The sequence below is a fragment of the Nyctereutes procyonoides genome, unplaced genomic scaffold (assembly GCF_905146905.1).
Source record: "Nyctereutes procyonoides isolate TBG_1078 unplaced genomic scaffold, NYPRO_anot_genome, whole genome shotgun sequence".
In the NCBI taxonomy this organism is placed as follows: Eukaryota; Metazoa; Chordata; class Mammalia; order Carnivora; family Canidae; genus Nyctereutes; species Nyctereutes procyonoides.
The window spans coordinates 15,620,793-15,639,857 of NW_026575040.1; positions in this window are offsets into that span (position 1 = coordinate 15,620,793).

Below are 19,065 nucleotides of genomic sequence, written 5' to 3' on the forward strand. Positions count from 1 at the left end.
AACCAGTAATTAGTATAATATTTAATACTTCTATTCAAAATAAATAAATCTTTTGTAAAAAAAAAACCTAATTATTATAATGTAGCAAATTCCGCCTATGTAACTGGAATTGGATGTGGTGTTTTGAAAATGCTACTAAGCCCTCATTTACATGTTTTGAGATCAGTTAATTATTCCCCTTGTATGCATAAAACAGAACTGTAAATTTTTACCTGCATTTATTATTCATTTTCCTATCTCCCAAGTTTAGCTGATTCTAATATTTAAATTTTACATTTTCTTGATACTGAAGATATTTGTATTTTGAAGTAATGATTTGGATTTGGATTTATTCTCATTCTCCTTTTCTCTTGTTACACAGTTACAGGATGCAGATGGCTTATAGAAATTCCCAAGCGGTGTTTCTTATCTGATCCTAGGTTTATGTAGCAAGGTTTAGCTGTTCCAGTTTTTAAAAATATACATCTTTGAGCATGAATTACATGGTAGACACTCTGTAGGGTGCTTTCACAAATTTTCATCATTGTTTTTTATTCTAAAATTGTGTGGAATTTATTTTTCTACCACTATTCTGTAGATAAGGAAACTGAGCTCAATGTGGTTAGTTAACTCCCTTCATGCCAAATGTAACTTGTAACTTACCCATCTATCTGAAACTAAATCTAGTTTACACCACAACTACAAGTTTCTGATGTCTCTTCTGCTAAGAGGAGAAAGGTTTGGAGGAGGTGATGCTATACTTATGTGCAAATAAAAATTCACCAGGGTGTCATCATAGGTTTGGGTACTTGTGAGTGCAAACCTCTGCCAGAGCACAGGGACAGTCTAGGATCAGTAGCCTTGCAGGCAAATACTTTTTTGGCCTGTAGCAAATAAGGAGACTTTTCATTTGCAGCCTCGAGGTCTCAGTATTACCGGCTAGTGCCTGCCAGAGAGAATTTACTTTCTTGTCCAGATGTGAATGGATAGATCTATGTCAGATACAGTCACAATCCATGAAGACCTGGGTAATTCATTGTGCTGCTATTCCTGCATTCTAGGGGAAAATGCAAATGTTGACTTGCCGGGAGTTTGTATGACTCATCTGAGGTGGGGAGCAAATACAAGGCCTTTATTCTGATTCTTTTGAGAGATTCCCAGGATAACTAGAACAAAATTCAGACCCTGTAGCCTCATGTGGCCAGGCTACTGCCTGCCTCTTCCATCTCCTGGTGTATTTCCCTTCTCCCCTGTGCTTACCACCAGCTGGCCACCCTAGTCTCCCCCTAATTTGCAAGTTTGTTCCTGCCTCCAAACCTTTACATTTATTATTCTCTCTGCTTGGAGTGCTCTTCCCTGCTGTTTCCGCATGGCTGATTCTTTCTCATCTTCAGACCTTAGTTTAGATACCCTCCTCACACAGAGCCTTCCTTGACTCCCTATCTAATGGATCCTCTCCCCCTGACCCCCACCTCACCCCCCTGCCCAGCCTCCCAGGAACTCATTATCATGTGACCCTCTTCAGAGCAGTTTTGCTTTCTGAAATGATTTTTCTTTATTTTCTTTCTCATTGATTGTTTTGTTTATTGCTTTGGCACCCAGAGCAGCTCTGGCACATAGGTGCTTGATAATATGTGTTTAATAATGGATATGAATGAATGAAAGTTAGACTTATAGAATTACAAATTCTAGAGTTTGAGGGCACTGGCTAGCTAATCTGTCCCAACTTTGCATCCAGTCATCTTTATTTGATTATTACCAGAGAGAGAATGCTCATACTTAACAAAACAGTGTCTCCACTGTTTATATTGAGAGACAGTATGGGACTCTGGAAATCAAGTCAAACTCATCTTAATTCAAACCCAAATCTGTTACAGACTAGCTGTGGACCATGATTAGGTTAGTTAGCTTTGCTGTTTTCTCATCTCAAAAGGGAAGTAACAAAAAAAAAAAAAAAAAAAGGGGAGGTAACAGTACCTATCTGGACAAAGTGCTGTGACAAATAAATGAAGCATGTACACAAGTGTCACATTTATATACATGGTACGCAGGAGGTTAGCATGTCAAGAAGGTCAAATCAATGTTAATTTTCTTTCTCTGTTCTCTCTGCCAACTTGTATATTGTGTATCTCATGCATAGTCACATCTGATCCTACCTTTGAATTAAGCACACTGTGTCAATCCTGTTTTACAGACGAGGAAACTGAGGGTCATGCTGTTAAGTGATTTGCCCAGTGTTCTCCGTCTAAGAAATTGTTCAGTCACTGTGTGGCCAATTGTTTTTCTATCTCACCAAAGCTACCTGTGTCCTCTGTCCCCAAAATCAGTGAACTGGTTGATGAAATGGAAGGAAGCAAATCGGTTGGTCAGTTTAACTCTCAGAGTGGCAAGGGGCCCCTGTGTCACCCCCAAGGGCAGCACGGCCTGCTAGATAGAACTTGAGGGCCTATGCCAAGGAGATGTACAAACAGTACAAAGGAGAACACCTCTACCTCTCATGCTAGTCCCCCACCTTTAGTGACTACAGCCCTATTTGTTAATTCAGGCTCTGGCCCTGAAATGAATGAAATTATTATTACCACTTGTCACTTGTAGATTGTTTCTAGGTACTGTGATGCTGCAGTTAGAGTTGCTGGGTATTATGTGGACTAATTAGGAAGTGGTCATTTGGAAGGCAACAGAGCAATGAAGAACATGGGTTTAGAGCCAGACTTGAGTTCAAGTTCTTATTCCATAATACATCAACTGTATGCCTTTGTACAAGTTACTTTCTGGATTTCCTGTTTGCTTCTTCTGTATGACAGGAATAGTTCCATCTACCTCACAGGCTTATTTGGAGAATTAAAAATTTCCAGCCCATGTCACCTTGTAATACATGATAGCAACTATAGCCATCCACCTTTTCCTGCAAATAGCATTATGCTCTGGGTAGAAAGTTAAGGGACATGGTTGGAAATATCTCGGGGGGTTCCTACCATGACCCATTATAACAGGACCAAAGTGTAGAAGTTTTTGTTTCCCACTTGTGGTTTCTGAGTGTGATAAGTGAATTCTAGGGGAATTAGATAGTTTACTTCTGAACACTTAGAGTGGAAATAATGTAAGTAATAAATTATCCTCTCCTCCCCAAGATCTTCCTGGTTATTATTCTCTAATCTAATTAGAATGCCAGATGAAGATCCATCCATCTTCATCAAGAAGCAATGGTAAACTGGGGAAAACACTTACTAAAAAGGAAAGATGGATTTTCCAAGAAGTAGTCAAGGCTAAAACTTAGAAACTTGAGCTAACATCCAGAATCATATGTGTGAATTGTTCTTTGCTTTCTTTTCAAATAGGCATGTCTACATACTTGCTTTCCTTTTAGTAGTCAATCAAATGTTTATGTTAGAAATATTGATGAATGGATAAAGAAGATGTGGTCTATATATACAATGGAATATTACTCAGCCATTAGAAATGACAAATATCCACCATTTGCTTCGACGTGGATAGAACTGGAGGGTATTATGCTGAGTGTAGTAAGTCAATCAGAGAAGGACAAACATTATGTGGTCTCATTCATTTGTGGAATATAAAAAATAGTGAAAGGAAATAAAGGAGAAAGGAGAGAAAATGAGTGGGAAATATCAGAGAGGGTGACAGAACATGAGAGACTCCAACTCTGGGAAACAAACAAGGGGTGGTGGAAGGGCAGGTGGGTGGGGGGTTGGGGAGACTGGGTAACAGGTACTGAGGGAGGTACTTGATGGAATGAGTACTGGGTGTTATACTATATGTTGGCAAATTGAACTCCAATTAAAAAAATATACAAAAAAAAGATAAAAAGATAAAAATAAAAGAAAATAGAATCGGGAAATAAAGAAATATTTATAAGGTTTCTAGAATATATGCTTCTTATGTTGTTTTCCTCCTTCAACATGACAGGAGAGCATGTAGACTTTTTTGGGTTCCCTCTCCCCACAACCCTCAAAATTTCCAAGGCCTATAATCCAGGATATAAAGGGTAATTTGTGGTCATTCATGACATTTTTGGCTTTCTGGGACATTTGTGTGGCTAATACATCCAGATGATGTGGCAGGAAAAATATCTACCAAGTAGACCCAGATAAGTCTTTCTTTCCTATGCCTAATATTTCATCAGAATTGCTGTATTTAAATATACTTTCCTTCACTCACCCAACCATCTGTCCTTTTTCTATTCCTTTATGTGAATGGCTATGACTTGCTAAAAGTGGGTGTGCTAGTTGTGTTGCTTACTATTGTTTCTCTAGATATATAGTGGGAGCTCAATAATTTTACTAAATAAAATTCCTAGTTCTTCAATCCATAGAATTAAAACTGTGTTTCTAAACCCAGATATTTATATACTGCTTTCCCAATATTTGCCAGATCTGTGAATTACCTTTTTTTCTTCTATTTATTTGACATTTTCCTTTAAATTGACTTCTCTTTATGCTTAGCATTATCCAAAGCAATAGTATGTATGAAACTAACGATTTGGTGTTGATTTACAAATTTTTTCTAATTCACATTAAATTCGTTACCGTTAAAAGATTCTTATTTCAGCTATAATCATCTTAAGGGCCTCTGTTAAAATACAGATCTTGTCTGGAATAAGTTTAAATGCTGTTGATCACATCTACTAGGTATGAACCTCTAAAATAAAGGAGGCCCAGGAACAGAAGTTCTGTAGAGGAAAGACTTCAGAGTGGGGGCTGGTGCTCAAGGGAGCAAAACACCTGTGCACCCCAGAGGTCAGTGACTACTGTGAGAAGCGTCTACAGTTGTGATTCTAGATCTTTCTGACCTTGGCTGGGCAAATCATTTGCTAAACCTCTTGTCCCTCAGATCTCATATGAAAGCAACAAGCACAACCACCCCCACCTTATAGTTTGAAAAGTACTGCAAAAAATGTGAAGAACCATATATACCCAATAATAACTAGCAGGTGTACAATACATATTTTTAATTTACATTATCATCAGTTTGCTAAGCAATTAATATGAAATTGAATGCCAGAAAGCAGTAAGAAGTTACAGAAGAGAGCTGGAAAAATATTTCATTCATTTATTTATTCATTCATTTGTTCATTCAGTTGTTCAATAAATCTCTGTGTTCTAGCCACAAAACTAGATGCTGAGTGTATTGCAGCAAAAGACAGTCTTTTGGGAGGGAAAGATAGTTAAACAATTGCATGTATAATTATTTGATTATAGCAGAGAGAGATACCACAATGATAGAAACAACGTGCTGCAATAGGATACAGTGGGGGACTAACTAATCTGAGGAATTGGGCAGGGCATTCTTGCAGAAGTGATGTGTAAGCAAAGGCCTAAAACATCAGTAGAATTTAAGCAAATATATAAAGAAGCATTGAAAACCTACTTTCCAGGGGCACCTGGCTGGTTCAGTTGGTGTAGAGCATGTGACTCTTGATTTTAGGGTTGTGAGGTTGAGCCCCCCCACTGGGTGTAGAGATTACTTAAAAGAAATAAAATAAAATAAATCATAAATAAATAAAAATAAATGGTAGTTTAAAAAACAAACAAAAAAGAAAACCTACTTTCCAAGTTTTATGAAACTAGATGTTCTTCTACCTTCCTTGTTGCTTATTCTTTTTCACTAACCAGAACTTGACATTCTGGTGGGTTTATCCTCTCACTCCTTTGCCAGTTGGTGGAGCATATTGGCTGCCACTGCCTTAAAAAAGAATCTGAAAGTGTGGCTCCAGGAAAGATCACAGAACTCTGAGAATTTCACACAGCAAAGCACTAATGAGAATATATCTCTATTCCAATTATAAAGAATTAACTGTTAAAAATTTAGTGTTTCTACTTCTTCTGGGAATTCTCTTTGCCAAAGAAAAGAGCAAATGTAGTAGACATAGATTCAGAGTTTGTAAATGTAGGAGGGTGAGAGTATGAAATTTGTAATATGGCAGACATGGGTAAGTGTAACATATAAATATCACTGTTGAATATATTAGGCCCCTGAGTCCTAATGGGGTTTTCCTTAACAGGTTAATAACTAAGAGAAGGGGACATTAGCTGGCCATCACTGAAAGCAACAGTAATTCTACTCATATTAGTCCAGCTTCTTCCCTGCTTGTGACCCCCCAGAATGCTTCATTTTGTTTATTTTTCTTTAGTTGATTTGGTTCTTTTTTTTAAACAAAGGATACTATGCGTATTTATTGTAGACAGAAACAGCAAATATAGATTCATAAAAGAAAGTGAAATAAAAATTAGCCTTTGTCTCACTACCTAGGAAATACTAACAGCGGTATTTTGTGGTATATAACTTTATATACATAGGGATATAGATAACGAACTTGTAATCTTACTCATCTCATACTATCGATTATCAATTTTTTATAGTAGTTTCTTTTTCCTAACATTCAGCAATGAATTACTTTTAGAATAAACCTTAGGCCTTCTATGAAGCCAAGTCTCCTAAAAAATCATTTGAGGAGATTATTTATCCTAATAGTCCACAGTTCACAATCCCTCTTAGGAGAGTTTGTTAACCTAGAGACTAACAACAGGCCACTATTGCGATGCCATGCAAGTAGCTGCCTCTGTGGAAGGGACTGCTGGGGTTGAGGAGCATTTTTGCAAAGCTGCACAGGAAGGTGTCACTTAGGCTTTTCCCCTTCCTTTCTTTGCAGTTTGCGAAAACAGAAATTGCAGTCCCCTCAAGCAGAAAACCAACTTCAGCTATAGTTGACAGGAGCTCAGTATTTTGGAAATAATATATTCTTCATCAATTTATAGATTAGTAAAGATGAATTCAGACTTTAGTGATATGGTAACAATATGCCAACGTTAAAGCGTGGGGCTAAACTCTGTGAGCTACAATTGAGTTGTTTCTCCTGTTTCAGGTTTTGAAGGTGGTTCACAACACTACTACGCTGGAAACATGCTCAGATTAGATGGCTTTGCTTTCCTACTCAAATAGTAAGTGCTTCCAAACTCCTCAACATCCCTCCCCCTTAGTTTGTACCTCCTCCCCAACATTCTGGGACCATTATGCTCTAAACTTCTAGACACAGACCTATCAGAGAGGAGAGCTGCTGTAAAAGGGACTAGAGGCAAAAGGCTCATGCTGGTGAAGGATGAGTTTGTTATGGAAATGATGCCATTAGTATACCTGTTGGGGAAGGAGGTGATTGCTACATTTTTCTCACAGCCTGTGCTGGCTGATTAAAGCAGAGAGATAATGCAATATTGATAAGCAAAGCCAGTTTGGTATACTAGGGGGAGAACAATAACAGTCCTTCTGAGGTGCCTAACCAGGTTGAACTTGGCTTGAGGTCCCATTAAGATTAAAAAAAAAAAAAAAAAAAAAGAGGTGCCTGGGTGGCTCAGTCAGTTAAGCGTCTGCCTCTGGCTCAGGTCATGATCCCAGGCTCCTGCAATGGAGCCCCAGAGCCCCACATCAGGCTCCCTGCTGTTTCTCCCTCCCTCCCCCCTCTGTGCTCTTGTTCTTTCTCCTTCTCAAATAAATGAAATTTTAGAAAAAGATTCATGTCAGGAAATTTGCTGCTTTCATTATAATCTTTGTTCAAAATTTCTTTTAGAACTTCAATTTCTAAACCACTCATCAAAGGAAATTACAATATCTGATCTCCAAAACAAAAAAAAAAACAATAAAAAGCAGTCCAAGCATGTAATACATTCATTTATCTAGGTATAAACTATAGTAGCTAATGTCTTTTTGACACTTACTATGCCAGGCATTCTCTTATGTATTATCTCATTTAATTCAATAACAATCTGAAATAGGTGCTGTAGTTCACTTGGTATTTCAGGAGAGGAGCCTGAGTCAAGCAGACATTCACTAAGGCCTGGTTTGACTCTGAAGTCCATGTTCTTAACACTGACCTCCACTGCTCAACCCGAGTTCCTTTGTTTTGCACTTGTGACACTCCCACAAAAGCAGCCGCTCAATTGTGACACTAGAGAGATGAACTCAGGGCTCTGAAGTGCTTCTTAGGAAACTGGAGAAGCTTTGCAAAGTGCACTGGTAATGGGCCTACTCTTGGAGCTCACTTCTCTGGTCTCCTACTGCCAGGATAGAATGAGAGATCTCAATCAGCTTGGAGTGGAAATAGTATGTAAAAAGTTGTGGTGTTCAGAGATGATAAAAACATGATTTAACAGAAGTTGCAGTTTCACTTTTCACTTGAGGTGGAGTTTTTTTTAAAGAGGAAAAACACAAGAGTTTAGCCTGTTCAGCATGGCTCTCTGGCTTGGGTCAAGCTCTTGACTTCTTTAAGGCTTGATTTCTTCATATATTAAATAAAAGGATTGAGCCTGACAATCGTCAGTGTGTCTCAGCACTGAATGTGAGTTTGGTCTTTCTCTGGGGTGGCTGCAAAGTTGGAGAAAGAGGGCAGCCTCTGCTTGTTTCCCTTTTTTCTCTTTTCCTTCTAACCCATCACATTAAGGAACAACTTTTTTTTTTTTGAGATGTAGGGTGCAGACAAACTTGTCCTTTAGTCTAGAATGAAGTATAATAAATTCAGTGGCTGTATCAAATAGGTATATATTTAAAAAAACAAAAACAAAAAGAGGTTAGGGCCCAATGTATGCTCAGTACCATTTTCCTGAAAGCATCAGTTGCTCCTAATCCCCTGCATAATTTTTCCATTTTCAGTAAAGATAGTGATTTAGAGAAATATTTCCCTATTAAAAGAAGAGTTGCATTATGCAAGTTACATGGAGCATAGTGGTGAGCTGGACTAGCCAGTTTGCTTCCTTAGCTCTGGAGGTTGTGCATCCTACATCAACCAGTTGATGTAATGCCAGTTTTAAAATCTTGAGAGAACTATTGTATTGTTTTTATGCTGATCATTTATGTTCACCCAGAAGTTTCATTCTGGTTTAGCTGGGATCTGGTTCAAAAAGTATCTACAATCATTCTCAATTACTCGTGCAAAAAAGAAGGGAAGGGGGTTATGGAAACTGGCAAAGATCATTCATGAGTAATGTATAACTTTTAGAATTCCCTCAGTGTCTGGAAGCAGACATGTCTTCCCAGTGTAGTATCTGGGATATATTGGACACTCAAAAAATACTTGTGGAATGAGAGGATGAATAGATAGTTAGATATTTAATAGATGAGATAAGGTAAAGTCTTGTGTTGGTGACAAGTGGCCAGTTGGAGGTAAAACTGAGACAAATACAGGTTTGCCAATTCTAAACATAGTGCTCATTCTGCACTCTCCCTGTTGTGTTTTGCTCTGCTTGTGTACAAATTGGTGCCTTAAAATCATGCAACTGTGAACCAGTAGTTTCCTACATGCTTTCTCGTGCTCAAAAGTGTGGTCTCTTCTTAGAGTTTAGGGAGATGCCCCAGCACTAAGGAGTGTGATGGCTGCAGCCACACAGACATTTCTCTTTCGGAGGTAAATAGGAACATGTACATAGAGTAGATGAGGTAGGATGGAAAAAAGTGCTCTAACCCCTAACCGATCAAGTTGTCAAAGAGCTGACTTTTTTGGGGATCAGCAAAGTATTAAGTAGAAGCCAAGTTGCTAGCCCTCTCTGTGGCACCCTCTTAGAATTACCATTCAAATGTGATGCAAAATACTTTAAGGACCAGATGCTTCTCAGATTTATCATCAGCAGACAGCTAAAGGCTGTCCTAGCCCAGGATTTATAAAATTCACTTGTCCTTGGCATTCTCCCCCTACAGGTTTTTTTTTTCTTAATGGAACATCATGAGAAATAATATTTCCTGCACACTGTTTGAGAAACACATTCTAAATGTTTTGGGACACTTGAGTTATTTCTGAGCTATTTATTTCAACACAACAGACTGTGCAAATGCATTGAAGATTTTAAAGAATATTACTAAGAAATAAGTCAATTATTACTGTTAAGGTTCTTAAAAAACAGCTGTATGAGAAAATGTTCTTTTATATTATGCTTTCCTCAGTAGGAACATTGAGAAATGAAACAATTCCAGGATTTTGCTGGCTATAGTCTCTGTTTCTCTGTCCAATCTCTCTGTCCATCTATGTTGCCTTTGTTTCTTTTCTTCCTATCTAGTTATCTATGTTATTATTATGAACATTTTTTTAAAGTGGTCTCCATGCAGGGTGCCTGGGTGGCTCAGTTGTTGGAGCATTGGACTCTGGGTTTTAGCTTGCGTCATGATCTCAGGGTTGTGGGATTGAGCCCTGCATCTCACTCCATGCTTAGCACAGAGTTTGCTTGAGATTCTCTCCCTTTCCCTCTCTCACTTCCTCTGTCCTGCATGTGCACATTCTTAAATAAATACATATATTTTTAAAGTAGGTTCCGTGCACAGTGTGGGCCAATGCAGGGCTTGAACTCATGACCCTGAGATTAAGACCCAAGGCTGAAATCAAGAGTCAGAACCTTAACTGACTGAGCCACCCCAGGTGCCCCTATTATGAACATTTTTTAAACAAAGAATAGCTAATAAATACACATACCCATTTCCCAGATTATTATCAACATGTACCATAAATGGTTCAGCAGATTTTTTGTGCTGGAGAAAAAAATACTCTCTACAACCAACGTGGAGCTCAAACTCACCAGCCCCAAGATCAAGCACTGCATGCTCTACCAACTGAACCAGCCAGGTGTCCCTGTGCTGAGAATTTTAAAGAAAATTACCAATGTCATGAATTTGACCTCTAAAAATTGTAGTTCTCTAGAAATAAGGACAGACCACTTCCTGTGTAACCACAATACTGTCATCTCACCTGACAGAATTATCAGAAATGCCTGTGTCATCTATTAGCCAGTCCCTGTTCAGTTTCTCAATTGTCCTTAAAATGTCTTTTAGAGATGCTTGTTCAAACAGGACCCGACCAGAAACCACACATTGATTGCTATATCTCTTAAGGCTTTTTAAATCTAGAACTAAATTATATAGGAAAAAGCAAAACTAGAGACTTATGGAACAAACACCAGGTTAAGAATCAGTAGGTCCAATTTTAGTTCTGGCTTTGCCACCAAATAGCTGCCTGTCACTGAGCACAGCACTTAGCCCTCTGAGCCTCTTTGCTTTTGTCTATTCATTCACTTAACTCTTCATTCCTTCATTTAACAAATGTGTATTGAGGTGCTCAGTAGGGCCTAGTTCTTGCCCTAGGCACTGTTCTAGAAAGTCAGCTTCCCAAAAAAATGATAGAATTCCATAATTTCAATTCTTGTGGATTATCTGTCTCTTTGTTTCTTCTCCATTTTCATGACATTGATTTATTGAGGATACAAAACCAGTTGTCCTGTAGAAATATATCACATTCTTGAATTGCTTGCATCTTCTTTCTTTCTGTGATGTCATTTATCTTCTTTTACTGTCTCCTCTATTCCTGTAATTTGGAAGTAGTACCTAAGGCTTGACTAGGTTTGGATGAAATATTTTTGATGAGAATATTTTATAGGTGGTGCTGTGTACTTTATATGAATCTCATCAGGAGGTATTTAATGTCTGGCTGTCCTAGTTTTGTCGTGCTAAGACTGATCTTGGGTTTATGTCACATAGCCTGATACTCCACATGGTTTACCCTTGTGACTGGTAAGAAATCTGGTTGGGGGGAGGTAATACTTTGACACTAAGAAAATCTAATTTCCTATCAGGCTTTCCCATAATATCTATAGATGATCTTTGCTTAAATCTGTTATTTTTTTAAAAAAGATTTTATTTACTTATTCATGAGAGACACAGAGAGAGGCAGAGGCATAAAGAGAAGCAGGCTCCCCATGGGGAGCCTAATGCAGGGCTTGATCTCAGGACCCCAGGGTCATGAGATGAGCCAAAGGCAGACACTCACCAATGAGCCACCCAGGTGCCCCTAAATCTGTTATTTTCTTATGGATTGCAAAATGGTGATTTTCTAATTTTATCATTTCTTCTATATAACCCAGTATTTATTCATAAAGAAGATCTTACCTCATGAACTGGGGCTTAATGGTTATCCTAAAATAGTTTTTTACCAATTTTTTTCTCTTTTCTTTTCTTCTTTGAGATAGGGGAGGTAAGGGCAGAGGCAGAGAGAGAAAGAGAGAGAGACTCCCAAACAGGCTTCATATCCAACACAGGACCCAAGGCAGGATTTGATCTCATGACCCTGAGATTGCACTCCTAGCCGAAATCAAGAGTCAGATGCTTAACCTACTGAGCCACCCAGGCACCCCAGTTCTTTACCAATTATCAGAGTAAGGAGTTGGTATAATGGCCAACTCCAATGATAACAAGTGAGGATTTGTTTGTTGACTTGCTATCTCTTTTTCAAGTATCATTGTGGACTTGTGGATATTTAGATATTCAAAGTGCTTCAGTCCATTACAATCTGCTGTTCATCTGATGCTCAAGTGGTTCCAGCTTTGTGGGTATCCCCTCAAGTCAGGTCAGTATTTGAAGATGAATGATGAAAAGAGATTCTCTGCAGAAAGCACATCTAAGAACTTGCCTATATCTGTTTGGGCCAAATGCTAGGCAAAGAGGATCATGTTCACAGACTTGGGTTCTTCCATTAACACTTCATCGATAAGTCCTGAAAGTCTTAGTGAATAATCAAGAGCAAACCGCAGAGTGAGCTGGCTTACCTTTGAATATGCACTCTTTCACCAAGCACCTGGGGCAAATTGAGTCAGCTGTGGCCGCTGAGGATGCAGTCAGGTAGCTAGTTCAGCAGATGGTAGCCAGTGACTCAAATGTACAAAAAGGTAAATCAGAACCGAGATGTGGGGTAGGTTTCAGTTTTTCTGTGTTTGTTCTTTTTCATCTCTTGTGCTAAGTGCAGTTACAAAAGCTAGATCAAAATGATCTCAGCATTTGAGGCATAGTAGTTTGGGTGGGGTGGAGGGCAAGGGGAGTGAGAAAAACAGGTGTTGGGGAAAGGATACTTTAATCTTCCTTCAGTACTTACTAGCTGTATGGCTAAAGCAAAACAACCAGCTATCTGCACTGGACATGGTACAGATTCCCTGGTGACAATATGGGCCTGAGGCCTGCTGTGTGAGGCTTTTGATGATGACCAGTGGCCATAGGGCAGACATGGAAGCGTTAGACTAACTGGAAGACTCATTGTTGGTTAATAATTGGTAGGGGTCTCCTGACCACTTGTCCTATAGAATATATCACAATTCTGGAGGCATCTGATATTTTTCCCTTGTAGTATCATTTATCTTGTTCTTCTATCCCTTGTGTTCTAAAACCTACAAGTACGGGATCCCTGGGTGGCTCAGCGGTTTAGCGCCTGCCTTCCATCCAGGGTGTGATCCTGGAATCCTGGGATCGAGTCCCACATCAGGCTCCCTGTGTGGAGCCTGCTTCTCCCTCTGCCTGTGACTCTGCCTCTCTCTCTCTCTCTCAGTCTGTGTCTCTCATGAGTAAATAAATCAAATATTTTTTAAAAATCTACAAGTAGAATCCAAAGCTTGAAATGTTTTTGATAACATTTTAGAGGCCAAATTACCTCTCAAAATAAGAACAGTAGGTACCATTTATTCAGTGCTTAACTTATGTAACCCTTTCAACTACTTTGATGTAGATGCTGTTATTCTCATTTTACAAATGACAAAACTGAGGAAAAGGAAAGTTGTTTTTTTTTTTAAGATTTTATTTATTTATTCATGAGACACACACACACACACACACACAGAGAGAGAGAGAGAGAGAGAGAGAGAGAGAGAGAGAGACAGGCAGAGGGAGAAGCAGGCTCCATGCAAGGAGCCCAATGTGGGACTCGATCCTGGATCTCCAGGATCACACCCCAGGCTGCAGGTGGCGCTAAAGGGGCTGCAGGGGCTGCCCAGGAAGAGGAAAGTTAAGTAATTTGCCCAAGATCACACAGCCAGTAAATGACAGACATAGAATTTGAACCTGAGTTTCCAAAGTCAGAGCTTATAACTACTCTGCTATGAGTGACTATTTTCTGGAGAAATCTGTAACATATGTCTGTATCATTTAGTTTCCACAACACAGATTTGAAATTTTAATTTGGGCTTCTAAGGAGCAGAAGAACATTGGTGGTGATGCTTTAACCAACAAGATGACTAAAACAAATTTCTCCATCCATGATTGAGGCTGTTCATATCTTTTTTTTTTTTTGTCCTAGAGTCACCTATGTAATGGATATCTAGAGGGACTTTACCTGCCTAGAAAAGCAAAGCTGATGCTTTCAGTTATTAGCTATATATAATTTGGAAGACCCAAATACGTACTTCAGTTAGCTTGGTCTTGGTAGAGAAGAGCATTTTACTCAGGGCAGTTGAGCCCAGTGGTTACATGCACAGGCTCTCCACAGATTTGGGATTAAATGGGGCTCTGCCTCTTGTGTATTCTGTTAGAAGATCCTGTCTTGGATAGTGTTAAATGTGTGAACTTGAGGGCAAGGCTGCCTGAGTTTGCAAGTGACATACACAAAGTTTGGTGCATGGTAATCACTCACTAAAGGCCAACTATTGTTTCTCAGATGAATGGCATTTTTAGCTCAAGAGTGGGTTATGAAGAGAATCTTTGGGCTCTTCTCTGGAGATTAAGACCAAGAAACACTAGTTCAGAGATTCTCAAAGAGGGTTCTAATACCACCTGCTGGGTGCAACCTACTTCAGGCAGGATGCGGGATATTCATAACAATGGTGGGGAATTCCCCTCCCTTAGCCCCGCACACGTGTTACACCTGTGTCCTGGGACAAAGCTGTGTTAATCCCCACTCCCCCTACCAAACAGCCAGTGTCTTTGAAGCACCACTTCCTATGGATCCTTCCTGCTGTGTTGCTCAGTGACTTGAAAAGAGCTTTGAGTCTCACTGCCCTGGCTTGAATCCCAGTTTCCCCACAGAGTCACTGTGACATAGGGCCACTTACCCAGCTTTTCTGAGTTCCATCTTCCCAACTGTAAAAAAGACAATTCCTATCTCATGGGTCATCATGAGAATTTGGAACTAATAAAAAACACGGTTCCTGGTCCTCTGGAGGCTCCCTTTTCTGACTAACCACCTGCTAAAAGATCAGTGACTGCCATCTGGGAGGCACTTGGGACTGAGAAAGGTAGCTTTAGTGCTATTTTTAACAAGCAGAGTTGAGATCTTAAAATAGTGAATTTTTTTAATTTACTTTTTTCAGTCTGCCAAGTGTTCCTTCCATCCAACACTCTAAACAGAAATAAGGTAATATGAAAATTGATAATTACTGAACCAGATGATTCCAATAAAGGCATAGCTTTTTTTTTAAGATTCCTGTATTTTTAAGTAATCTCTATATCCAACATGGGGCTTAAACTCACAACCTAGAGATCAGGAGTTGTGAGCTCCACTGCCTGAGCCAGCCAGGTGCTTCAGGTATAGCTTATTTGTAAAGAGTGACCTTACAATATGTAAGGTTGGGATTTTTTTTTTTTTTAAGGCTCAAACTAGAGTAAGCAAATTCATAGAGACAGGAGAAAGGTAGCTGTCAGGGACTGAGGAGAAAGGGATAAGGAGTTATTGTTTAATGTACAGAGTTTCAGTTTTACAAGATGAAAAGAGTTCTGTGGATGGATGATGGTGATGGTCGCAGAACAATGTGAATGCATTTAATGCCACTGAACTGGACACTTAAGATAGTTATAATGGTAAATTTTATCTATATTTTGCCACAATTAAATAAAAATATTAACGCTCAAATCATGAGTGAACACAACCTTCATTCCCTTAAGCCTCTGAATCCTGACAAGGAGACTAGAAAGAGGCACATCTGGCACTGTGTTCTAGATCCGAAAAGTGAGAGTCAACAGCCCCTTTTCAGAAAGTAGTAACCCTGTGTGTGGTCCTCAGCAGCTGGCTATGGCCAGTCTTAGGATCTGGACATATTTTTTTTTCGTTTTTTGTTTTTCCATTTCTAAACCTGAGTCCTCTGAAAGGAAGGAACCTATTTGTTGAAAACTCTGTAAGATCAGGTTGGTGAGAATTTTCAGGGAAATAGCTCCATAAATTGTGTGTAGATGCAAAACTAACAGGCACATGAAAGATTTGTATTTTGAAAACAAAACCCCAGTGGGATTCTCTCAGCAGAAAATGAAAAGGTCTTCTTAACATTCAGTTGAACTATTAGAGCTGTTTTTGCTGTTGCAAGCACTAATGCAGGTACAGACACTCCACAGCCCCAGATTGCAGTGCAGCAAATTAGCAAGGTTTTAACTTGGCTGCAAATATCAAGCTGGCTGCTTGTCATTATGCAAAAAGGCACAGGAGTGGGAGGGGGGACCGGCACCTAGCGGCAAAGCACATTATAATTGTTTAAGCAGGCCCCACAAGTCATGCATTTCAATTATTTGTTCAAAGCAGTCTGCAATTAGGAGTTGCAAACAAGGCTTTTGAATGCAAAGTCAGACAATTAAAATGTTTCATGAGTACATTAGAGAAAGAAGTTCTGAATTAGCACTTTGAATACACAAGACCTCTTTTTCTAATCTCTAGTCCCTTTCACTCTTTGGGGAAAAAAAGAGAGTGAAAAGAGAAAGAGATGTTTAGGCTGTGGTAGAGGTGATTTTGGTGTTTACTTATTTATATCAAATGCCCGACTAATCCAGGGAAGATTGAACCATCCTAATCGGCCCCTCGTACATTTCAATGTCTCTTGTTACTTGCCAGATCCTTGTCCCTAGCACAATGGCCCAGGTGCCAAAACCCCTCTCCTAGGGGGGTCGTAAATCACTTTAAGCATCTCTCCTCCCTCTTCCCTCACTACTCCCCACTCTGTCCTTTGAAGAAGTGGGTCTATTTGAACCAGTGATTTGTGGCTTTCCACTATTTAGGGCACAACCCCGGGCTGGTTGCGTTGATACACAGAATAGGAGTACACTGGACAGGGCTGGGATCAGCGAGGAAAGTGTATGTCTTTTGGGGTTGCTGATGAGCAGAAAGCTGGAGGCTCTGGGGAAGCATGAAAATGCACTAACCTGCTATATAGGAAGACCAGTGGCTAAACTCCCTCTCCCTCCCCAACATATTCACTTTGCCAACCCACAAACACCTACTGATATTTAAATTTTATTTTATGATTTATTGTTCCTTAGGACACCTTTAGGTTTTTTTTGGGGGGGGGGTTATTAGCACACTTTTAGGGGAGGAGGACATACCCAACACAGGGGGATAAAAAGGATGTTCTTCCTTTAGCCTTCTTCCCTATAGATAGTAGGACTTTCTAAAATGTATTATGTGTGCAAGGAATCAACCATTAGTAAAAAGTAAGAGATCACACTTTATATTATTAATTGACATGTGAGATTACCAGGAAAATCTAGACAATTTAAGGTGACAGTTGCCAGCATGTCAGTTATATGTGTGTATGAATGTGTGCATGGCTAATTTGGAATCTAGTAGGTAGTAGTCTTAATTTCTCATTTCCTGAGTAGCTGAATTATGAAACATCATTTAAATAATCTTATTTATCCTTCTTTATAAAGAAAACACTTTAAAAAGTGCAGTTTGGTTGATTGAAGTTCTTAAAAAAAATAGCAACCCACCTTCTACATGGGTATTTTGAATTTTACTTAGGCAATTCTTTTTTAATTACTTTACCTCCAAGCAATCATTGAGGACTCAGAGCACTATTAAATACCAGGTGATAGGTTTGACGAGCCTTTATATGATCAATTCATTCTATTAGTAGGAAAATTTTGTTTTTCCATGGGAAATACTTCTGTTATGTAGGTCTTTGTAAAAATAAGTTGTTTTTGCAACTAGGCTATGACATAAGCAAGGATGCAAACATGATAATATTAAAATCGTGTCATTTTAATGATGTACTATAAGTTGACTAAATGAATTTTTTTAAAAAGATGCTTTCTACACAGAAAAGAAAATAAAATGTCATTTTAACGGTTGAGATCTGTAGACATAAGAAAATACTATGCTTCGTTTTTTTAGTTGGCACAGTTTCAAATCTGCACTTTTTTTTTCTTCACAGCCAGCTCTGACATTTTACATTATCTTTTGAAATGCCCAAAGTGATAAACTGAATCATTTAGATTGATTGGATTTTTGCCAGTCTGTTTTTTAAAGTAGTAAGTGCCATTAAAAAAAAAAAAAAGACTTTTACTTTGAAATCAAAATAGATACAGATTCTTTACCTTAGGCTTTTTACAATAGAAAAAGGTAATTTACAATAGAACAGAGGGAGGTGCAGTGGGAAGCCCTGCATAAAATCACACTTAGGTGCAATATGATTCTCCTCCCCAAATGCCCTTACAACATCTGCCTAAAAGGGAAACTTGAATCTAAAGGTGAAACCCACTGAAATAAATGATAGCCAAATCATATGTTAAGTTACTGGGAAATGACAAATAATAAATTAGATCTGATGATTTCTGTGTGATTGATTCACAACTTTTGGGCCTGTTCATTTATATACTTAATAGGTTTATGAATATTAGTTCTATAGCTGGCTCTTTATCTCTAAAGAGGTAATTCATGCAGAGAGTGTATCTGTAAGTGGTACCAGTACAGCCAGCTTTAAACTTTTAATAGCTTAAAAACAAGCTTTCAGGTCTCCTTAATTTGACTCAGGGAGGGAAAACAGAAAAGAAATATCCTCCAAAATGTTTCCCCCTCAGCTACTGTCAAAATACTATTCCTTCTGAGGAATGAGTTAAAGAGAAAAGCAGTTGCTACTATAAATAAGAGAGCGCAAAAAAACCTTCCAAGCCCTGCTTTTCTACAACTTGGTTGAACCTTGGGTGTGATAGGTAAGCTAGAAATGCAACTGAGACCTTTTCAGGAGGGAGAGACTCTGCTCTCCCTGTATTATTCCCATTTACATCGAACGTTTCATTCCAATCCATTTCAAGAGGTAATGGGAATCTTGCCACTAAAATGCCACCATCTCTGGAACCCAGGGCTGGAAGCCAACCAGCCCTTTGGATATCTCAGTAGGAGGCAGAGAGAAGTTTCTGCTGAAGGACACCAGTACAAATGCCTTTTATGCAGGGGGACATGGGAATACTTCAAATTATCTACCTTGAAAAGCTGAGTGTTTGAGTCGCTCGCTACCCGAGAATAGATTCCTGAGTCTGTGAAATGGAAAAACAAAGGTGTTCAGACTGGGTAACGGGACGAAG